The sequence below is a fragment of the Cyclopterus lumpus genome, chromosome 3, assembly GCF_009769545.1.
Source record: "Cyclopterus lumpus isolate fCycLum1 chromosome 3, fCycLum1.pri, whole genome shotgun sequence".
In the NCBI taxonomy this organism is placed as follows: Eukaryota; Metazoa; Chordata; class Actinopteri; order Perciformes; family Cyclopteridae; genus Cyclopterus; species Cyclopterus lumpus.
In genome coordinates, this window is record NC_046968.1 from 30,577,297 (window position 1) to 30,587,641 (window position 10,345).

At 42.5% G+C, this 10,345-nt stretch overlaps 1 protein-coding gene across 3 annotated transcripts in view; it reads right to left on the reverse strand.

The window, feature by feature from the left end:
* The window catches only part of tppp3 (tubulin polymerization-promoting protein family member 3), a 20,081-nt gene extending 9,795 nt beyond the window's left edge, over positions 1–10,286 (reverse strand). The window contains exons 1-3 of one of the 3 annotated variants that reach the window (XM_034526022.1): positions 10,223–10,286; positions 10,054–10,126; positions 3,509–3,749 (exon numbers count right to left, since the gene is read on the reverse strand). The gene's annotated coding sequence lies outside the window, so the exon portion shown is untranslated. Of the gene's footprint in view, positions 1–3,508; positions 3,872–10,053; positions 10,127–10,222 lie in introns of those variants that run through there. The other 2 variants (XM_034526004.1, XM_034526014.1) reach the window with 2 other exon arrangements.
* Positions 10,287–10,345: the final 59 nt, after the last annotated feature.

Sequence of the window (10,345 nt, forward strand, 5' to 3'; positions counted from 1 at the left end):
TGTGTGTTCACACTCAGGTGTCAGATTCCAGACAGTTGAGACATTTTACTGAGTGTGTCCTCATTAAACTATGATGTCATCCGTCACCTGTCTGTCTCTCTGCATACCTGTCTGTCTCTTGGTCTGTTTCTCTGCATACCTGTCTGTCTCTTGGTCACCTGTCTGTCTCTCTGCATACCTGTCTGTCTCTTGGTCACCTGTGTGTCTCTTGGTTACCTGTCTGTCACTCTGCATACCTGTCTGTCTCTTGGTCACCTGTCTGTCTCTCTGCATACCTGTCTGTCTCTTGGTCACCTGTATGTCTCTCTCCATATCTGTCTGTCTCTTGGTCACCTGTCTGTCTCTCTGCATACCTGTCTGTCTCTTTGTCACCTGTCTGTCTCTTGGTCACCTGTCTGTCTCTCTGCATACCTGTCTGTCTCTTGGTCACCTGTCTGTCTCTCTGCATACCTGTCTGTCTCTTGGTCACCTGTATGTCTCTCCCCATATCTGTCTGTCTCTTGGTCACCTGTCTGTCTCTCTGCATACCTGTCTGTCTCTTGGTCACCTGTCTGTCTCTTGGTCACCTGTCTGTCTCTCTGCATACCTGTCTGTCTCTTGGTCACCTGTCTGTCTCTCTGCATACCTGTCTGTCTCTTGGTCACCTGTCTGTCTCTCTGCATACCTGTCTGTCTCTTGGTCACCTGTATGTCTCTCTGCATACCTGTCTGTCTCTTGGTCACCTGTCTGTCTCTCTGCATACCTGTCTGTCTCTTGGTCACCTGTCTGTCTCTCTGCATACCTGTCTGTCTCTTGGTCACCTGTCTGTCTCTCTGCATACCTGTCTGTCTCTTGGTCACCTGTCTGTCTCTCTGCATACCTGTCTGTCTCTTGGTCACCTGTCTGTCTCTCTGCATACCTGTCTGTCTCTTGGTCACCTGTATGTCTCTCTGCATACCTGTCTGTCTCTTGGTCACCTGTCTGTCTCTCTGCATACCTGTCTGTCTCTTGGTCACCTGTATGTCTCTTGGTCACCTGTCTGTCCCTCTGCATACCTGTCTGTCTCTTGGTCACCCGTCTGTCTCTCTGCATACCTGTCTGTCTCTTGGTCACCTGTCTGTCTCTCTGCATACCTGTCTGTCTCTTGGTCACCTGTCTGTCTCTCTGCATACCTGTCTGTCTCTTGGTCATCTGTCTGTCCCTCTGCATACCTGTCTGTCTCTTGGTCACCTGTCTGTCTCTCTGCATACCTGTCTGTCTCTCTGCATACCTGTCTGTCTCTTGGTCACCTGTTTGTCTCTCTGCATACCTGTCTGTCTCTTGGTCACCTGTATGTCTCTTGGTCACCTGTCTGTCTCTCTGCATACCTGTCTGTCTCTTGGTCACCTGTCTGTCTCTCTGCATACCTGTCTGTCTCTTGGTTACCTGTCTGTCACTCTGCATACCTGTCTGTCTTTTGGTCACCTGTCTGTCTCTCTGCATACCTGTCTGTCTCTTGGTCACCTGTCTGTCTCTCTGCATACCTGTCTGTCTCTTTGTCACCTGTATGTTTCTTGGTCACCTGTATGTCTCTCTGCATACCTGTCTGTCTCTTGGTCACCTGTCTGTCTCTTTGCATACCTGTCTGTCTCTTTGCATACCTGTCTGTCTCTTGGTCACCTGTCTGTCTCTCTGCATACCTGTCTGTCTCTTGGTCACCTGTTTGTCTCTCTGCATACCTGTCTGTCTCTTGGTCACCTGTATGTCTCTCTGCATACCTGTCTGTCTCTTGGTCACCTGTCTGTCTCTCTGCATACCTGTCTGTCTCTTGGTCACCTGTCTGTCTCTCTGCATACCTGTCTGTCTCTTGGTCACCTGTATGTCTCTTGGTTACCTGTCTGTCTCTCTGCATACCTGTCTGTCTCTCTGCATACCTGTCTGTCTCTTGGTCACATGTATGTCTCCCTGCATACCTGTCTGTCTCTTGGTCACCTGTATGTCTCTTGGTCACCTGTCTGTCTCTTGGTCACCTGTCTGTCTCTCTGCATACCTGTCTGTCTCTTTGTCACCTGTATGTCTCTTGGCCACCTGTCTGTCTCTTTGCATACCTGTATGTCTCTTGGTCACCTGTATGTCTCTCTGCATACCTGTCTGTCTCTTGGTCACCTGCATGTCTCTCTGCATACCTGTCTGTCTCTTGGTCACCTGCATGTCTCTCTGCATACCTGTCTGTCTCTTGGTCACCTGTCCGTCTCTTGGTTACCTGTCTGTCACTCTGCATACCTGTCTGTCTCTTGGTCACCTGTATGTCTCTTGGTCACCTGTATGTCTCTTGGTCACCTGTATGTCTCTTGGTCACCTGTATGTCTCTTGGTCACCTGTCCGTCTCTTGGTCACCTGTCTGTCTCTCTGCATACCTGTCTGTCTCTTGGTTACCTGTCTGTCACTCTGCATACCTGTCTGTCTCTTGGTCACCTGTATGTCTCTTCGTTACCTGTCTGTCTCTTGGTCACCTGTCTGTCTCTCTGCATACCTTTCTGTCTTTTGGTTACCTGTCTGTCACTCTGCATACCTGTCTGTCTCTTGGTCACCTGTCTGTCTCTCTGCATACCTGTCTGTCTCTTGGCTACCTGTATGTCTCTCTGTATACCTGTCTGTCTCTCCAGTCTGACCCTCTGTTCACCTGTCTGTCTCTCTGCATATCTGTCTGTCTCTCTGCACACCTGTCTGTCTCTCTCCTCACCTGTCTGTCTCTCTGCATACCTGTCTGTCTCTTGGCTACCTGTATGTCTCTCTGTATACCTGTCTGTCTCTCCAGTCTGATCCTCTGTTCACCTCTCTGTCTCTCTGCATACCTGTCTGTCTCTCCAGTCTGACCCTCTGTTCACCTGTCTGTCTCTCTGCATATCTGTCTGTCTCTCTGCACACCTGTCTGTCTCTCTCCTCACCTGTATGTCTCTCTGCATACCTGTCTGTCTCTCTGCATATCTGTCTGTCTCTCTGCACACCTGTCTGTCTCTCTCCTCACCTGTATGTCTCTCTGCATACCTGTCAGTCTCTCTGCTCACCTGTCTCTCTCTCTCCTCACCTGTATGTCTCTCTGCATACCTGTCTGTCTCTCTGCTCACCTGTCTGTCTCTCTCTGTATTTATGTGAGTGTGTCTTACTGTGTGTGTGTGTGTGTTCATCCAAATATGACATCATTAATAGTAAATACATATATTTGTGTACATAAACCACGTCACTTCTAACTCAGAAGTATTCATAAAACACAGTATTATACATAATACACACATTATTTGCACGTACAAAAGAATAACAACTACATCTGACTCGATTATTAATTGATTCATTAGTGAATCGACAAATGATAACAAGCCGATGCTGGTGAACGTGTTTAACATGAAGAAACGGCGTCTTTCTGTCTGCTTTCTTCTGTTTGTTTGTTTCTGTTTGTTTGTTTGTGAGCTTCTGGGTAAAAGCTGGTGAAAGTAAACAACATCTCCAGATTCTTTTCAGTCGCATTAAAAACCCACGAGCGGAGTCTCACCTGTCTGTCTGCTCTTCAGCGCCCGTCTCTCCTCTCACTCTTCTGGCCCTCGGCGGCGGTCGCAGGATTCAAATGAGCTCTGCAGCGCTGAAGGCTTGTTATCATCTGTTTACCCGGTTGCCGTGGCGACGCCCTGTCCCACATCGGGGGAGGGCAATAAAAACGAGGGAGGGAGGAATAGGAGGGGGGGGGGTTGGTCCTCCGGCAGCTCCGTCATGGAGGCTGCTGTCAGCTCCCAGAGCTGGAGGTCAGAGGTCAGAGACATTTCAGAGCGCTACTGAAGCGTTAGCACGTTAATAAATGTCAATATTTTAGTAAGAAGATAAAACAAAACTAGTAACAGTAATAATTGAGCTTAATTGATGTTGAATACGACGGGAAAAGAAAAACTTCACAAAGACAGACCAACGGAAAAAAGTAGAAAACCAACAGAAATTTAGGATAAATTACCTCAAAGAAACATAAAAAGATGCAAAACAAATGGATGCAAAAACCACATGAAGAAGAAAGACAACCACAAAGAGACATTGATAAATACCAGAGACTTGTAACCACCACATATTGATGAATACCACCTTAAAGAGACTTGTAACCACCACATATTGATGAATACCACCTTAAAGAGACTTATAACCACCACATATTGATGAATACCAGCTTAAAGAGACTTATAACCACCACATATTGATGAATACCACCTTAAAGAGACTTATAACCACCACATATTGATGAATACCAGCTTAAAGAGACTTGTAACCACCACATATTGATGAATACCAGCTTAAAGAGACTTGTAACCACCACATATTGATGAATACCACCTTAAAGAGACTTATAACCACCACATATTGATGAATACCACCTTAAAGAGACGTATAACCACCACATATTGATGAATACCACCTTAAAGAGACATATAACCTGAATACCACCTTAAAGAGACTTATAACCACCACATGTTGATGAATACCACCTTAAAGAGACGTATAACCACCACATATTGATGAATACCACCTTAAAGAGACGTATAACCACCACATATTGATGAATACCACCTTAAAGAGACTTATAACCACCACATATTGATGAATACCACCTTAAAGAGACGTATAACCTGAATACCACATTAAATAGACTTATAACCACCACATATTGATGAATACCACCTTAAAGAGACGTATAACCACCACATATTGATGAATACCACCTTAAAGAGACGTATAACCTGAATACCACATTAAATAGACTTATAACCACCACATATTGATGAATACCACCTTAAAGAGACGTATAACCACCACATATTGATGAATACCACATTAAATAGACGTATGACCACCACATATTGATGAATACCACCTTAAAGAGACTTATAACCATCACATATTGATGAAAACCACATTAAATAGACTTGTAAGCACCACATATTGATGAATACCACCTTAAAGAGACGTATAACCACCACATATTGATGAATACCACCTAAAAGAGACTTATAACCTGAATACCACCTTAAAGAGACTTATAACCACCACATATTGATGAACACCACCTTAAAGAGACGTATAACCACCACATATTGATGAATACCACATTAAATAGACTTGTAACCACCACATATTGATGAATACCACCTTAAAGAGACTTATAACCTGAATACCACCTTAAAGAGACGTATAACCACCACATATTGATGAATACCACCTTAAAGAGACTTGTAACCACCACATATTGATGAATACCACCTTAAAGAGACTTGTAACCTGAATACCACCTTAAAGAGACGTATAACCACCACATATTGATGAATACCACCTTAAAGAGACTTGTAACCTGAATACCACCTTAAAGAGACGTATAACCACCACATATTGATGAATACCACCTTAAAGAGACTTATAACCTGAATACCACCTTAAAGAGACGTATAACCACCACATATTGATGAATACCACCTTAAAGAGACTTGTAACCACCACATATTGATGAATACTACCTTAAAGAGACTTATAACCACCACATATTGATGAATACCACCTTAAAGAGACTTATAACCACCACATATTGATGAATACCAGCTTAAAGAGACTTGTAACCTGAATACCAGCTTAAAGAGACTTATAACCTGAATACCACCTTAAATAGACTTGTAACCACCACATATTGATGAATACCACATTAAATAGACTTGTAACCACCACATATTGATGAATACCACCTTAAAGAGACTTATAACCACCACATAATGATGAATACCACCTTAAAGAGACTTGTAACCATCACATATTGATGAATACCAGCTTAAAGAGACTTATAACCTGAATACCACCTTAAAGAGACTTATAACCACCACATATTGATGAATACCACCTTAAAGAGACTTGTAACCACCACATATTGATGAATACCACCTTAAAGAGACTTGTAACCACCACATATTGATGAATACCACATTAAATAGACTTATAACCACCACATATTGATGAATACCACCTTAAATAGACTTGTAACCACCACATATTGATGAATACCACCTTAAAGAGACTTATAACCTGAATACCACCTTAAAGAGACTTATAACCACCACATATTGATGAATACCACCTTAAAGAGACTTATAACCACCACATATTGATGAATACCAGCTTAAAGAGACTTGTAACCTGAATACCACCTTAAAGAGACTTATAACCACCACATATTGATGAATACCACCTTAAAGAGACTTGTAACCACCACATATTGATGAATACCACCTTAAAGAGACTTGTAACCCCCACATATTGATGAATACCAGCTTAAAGAGACTTATAACCACCACATATTGATGAATACCACCTTAAAGAGACTTGTAACCATCACATATTGATGAATACCAGCTTAAAGAGACTTATAACCTGAATACCACCTTAAAGAGACTTATAACCACCACATATTGATGAATACCACCTTAAAGAGACTTGTAACCACCACATATTGATGAATACCACCTTAAAGAGACTTGTAACCACCACATATTGATGAATACCACATTAAATAGACTTATAACCACCACATATTGATGAATACCACCTTAAATAGACTTGTAACCACCACATATTGATGAATACCACCTTAAAGAGACTTATAACCTGAATACCACCTTAAAGAGACTTATAACCACCACATATTGATGAATACCACCTTAAAGAGACTTATAACCACCACATATTGATGAATACCAGCTTAAAGAGACTTGTAACCTGAATACCAGCTTAAAGAGACTTGTAACCTGAATACCACCTTAAAGAGACTTATAACCACCACATATTGATGAATACCACCTTAAAGAGACTTGTAACCACCACATATTGATGAATACCACCTTAAAGAGACTTGTAACCACCACATATTGATGAATACCAGCTTAAAGAGACTTGTAACCTGAATACCAGCTTAAAGAGACTTGTAACCTGAATACCACCTTAAAGAGACTTATAACCACCACATATTGATGAATACCACCTTAAAGAGACTTGTAACCACCACATATTGATGAATACCAGCTTAAATAGACTTATAACCACCACATATTGATGAATACCACCTTAAAGAGACTTATAACCACCACATATTGATGAATACCAGCTTAAATAGACTTATAACCACCACATATTGATGAATACCACCTTAAAGAGACTTATAACCACCACATATTGATGAATACCAGCTTAAAGAGACTTATAACCACCACATATTGATGAATACCAGCTTAAAGAGACTTATAACCACCACATATTGATGAATACCACCTGAGACTTATAACCACCACATATTGATGAATACCACCTTAAAGAGACTTGTAACCACCACATATTGATGAATACCACCTTAAAGAGACTTATAACCACCACATATTGATGAATACCACCTTAAAGAGACTTGTAACCTGAATACCAGCTTAAAGAGACTTATAACCTGAATACCACCTTAAAGAGACTTATAACCACCACATATTGATGAATACCAGCTTAAAGAGACTTGTAACCACCACATATTGATGAATACCACCTTAAAGAGACTTATAACCACCACATATTGATGAATACCACATTAAATAGACTTGTGATCTCTTTTCTTAGTTTTTGTGAGTACACGAGCTGCAGCATTCTGGATCAACTGGAGGGATTTAAGAGACTTATTAGAGCAGCCTGATAATAAGGAGTTGCAGTAATCTAGTCTGGAAGTAACAAACGCGTGAACCAGCTTTTCTGCATCTTTTTGAGACAAGATGTGCCTGATTTTTGAAATGTTACGTAGATGAAAAAATGCAATCCTTGAGATTTGCTTAACGTGGAGTTAAAGGACAAGTCTGGGTCAAAGATAACTAGAGATTCTTTACAGTGGTGTTGGATGCCAGGGAAATGGCATCTACAGAAACCACATCACCAGATAATTGATCTCTGAGGTGTTCAGGGCCAGTAAAATAACTTCAGTTTTGTCTGAGTTTAACATCAGGAAGTTGGAGGTCATCCATGTTTTTATGTCTTTAAGACATTCTTGAATTTTAGCGAGCTGGTTGGTCTCCTCTGGTTTGATCGATAGATATAATTGAGTATCGTCTGCATAGCAATGAAAGTTTATGCAGTGTTTCCTGATAATGTTGCCCAAAGGAAGCATATATAAGGTAAATAAAATTGTTCCAGCCCTAGCTTCTTTACTATGTTTCTTTACTGTAAAGATCATTTCTTCCTATCACTCATGGGTGTTACTGTAGTCTTGACAGCTGTGAGTACAAACATACTAATATTATAACATATTTTTGCGGGTATTTTTGCATTATGGTCAGAAAATCTGTATGAAAATATTCTTTGTAGTAAAGGTTTATAAATACAACAATAGGTCAGTGTGGACTAACACTCTCTCTGGGGACACGGGAGGAAATGACCTCAGTTCAGTGGTTATGTCAACAGGAAACAGCTGTCGGTGTGACATCACATGTTGGTCAGGGTGGGAACGTCTCCAGAGACCAGAGAGTCACGTGACCGTCATGTGACTTCAGAGACTAGAGAGTCACATGACCGTCATGTGACTTCAGAGACCAGAGAGTCACGTGACCGTCATGTGACTTCAGAGACCAGAGAGTCACGTGACCGTCATGTGACTTCAGAGACCAGTGAGTCGTCTGCATGGCCACCGTGTTCCCCCTCCCTTCAGAGAGCGGGCCGTTTCTTTCTGCATGTGTTCTGGGAGAAGGAGAAGAGTTGGTGGAACAGGATGTGATGTCAGAGTTTGGCAGGTTAAATGTGGGTCACTCCGCTTCCAGTGTAACATAAGAGGATGTGACATCGTTACTTGATATGGCCAGATAAATATGAAGTAGATGTAACCCTCTGGTTCTTTAAAGTAAAGTCTATGCTTCATGTGTTAAAGCTGCATTCTCTCTCCTGACCACCAGGGGGCGACTCCTCTGGTTGTATAGAAGTCTATGCTTCACGTGTTAAAGCTGCATTCTCTCTCCTGACCACCAGGGGGCGACTCCTCTGGTTGTATAGAAGTCTATGCTTCATGTGTTAAAGCTGCATTCTCTCTCCTGACCACCAGGGGGCGACTCCTCTGGTTGTATAGAAGTCTATGCTTCATGTGTTAAAGCTGCATTCTCTCTCCTGACCACCAGGGGGCGACTCCTCTGGTTGTATAGAAGTCTATGTTTCATGTGTTAAAGCTGCATTCTCTCTCCTGACCACCAGGGGGCGACTCCTCTGGTTGTATAGAAGTCTATGCTTCATGTGTTAAAGCTGCATTCTCTCTCCTGACCACCAGGGGGCGACTCCTCTGGTTGTATAGAAGTCTATGCTTCATGTGTTAAAGCTGCATTCTCTCTCCTGACCACCAGGGGGCGACTCCTCTGGTTGTATAGAAGTCTATGCTTCATGTGTTAAAGCTGCATTCTCTCTCCTGACCACCAGGGGGCGACTCCTCTGGTTGTATAGAAGTCTATGTTTCATGTGTTAAAGCTGCATTCTCTCTCCTGACCACCAGGGGGCGACTCCTCTGGTTGTATAGAAGTCTATGCTTCATGTGTTAAAGCTGCATTCTCTCTCCTGACCACCAGGGGGCGACTCCTCTGGTTGTATAGAAGTCTATATAAATGACTCTACTTCTCTTGATTTATTCCCTCAGTAAACATTGTAAACATTAGTTTTTGGTCTCAATCTCTAGTTTCAAGTCTTCTTCAATACAGAATGATGTTCATTTAGTAAATTATGGTAATTTAGAGTCAAACAGACCATAAAGAAGGGGATGCTTTAGGGGCGGGGCTACAAGGTGATTGACAGGTCAACACCAGAGCGACCTTAGCATGTCAAGGTGTTGCAGCATCAGGTTACAAATCAAACAGTTCAATGCAAAACAGAATGAGATTGTTGAACACACAAAGACCTGTGTGTGTGTGTGTGTGTGTGTGTGTGTCTGTGTGTGTCTGTGTGTGTGTGTGTGTGTGTGTCTGTGTGTGTCTGTGTGTGTCTGTGTGTGTGTGTGTGTGTGTGTGCGTGTGTGACACATACTTCTCAGTGCCGCTCCTTTTTGATCGACACTGTTATTATGTTGTCGGGACTTGTTGCCGGGCAACCCCTCCTCCTGGTGACAAGCAACAACACACACACACGCCTTTCAAAATAAAAGCCTGACCTGATGACTGATGCATCCCAGTGTAGTATGAGAACCAGTACCGACCAGCTGATGATGTCATCAGATCTACTGGCTGAAACCCTCCAGAGTGGTTTTATTTTGACCCTGAAGCTGGAACCGGAACCAGAACCAACAGGACTCCTTCATGTTCCTGACCATCTCCTAGAC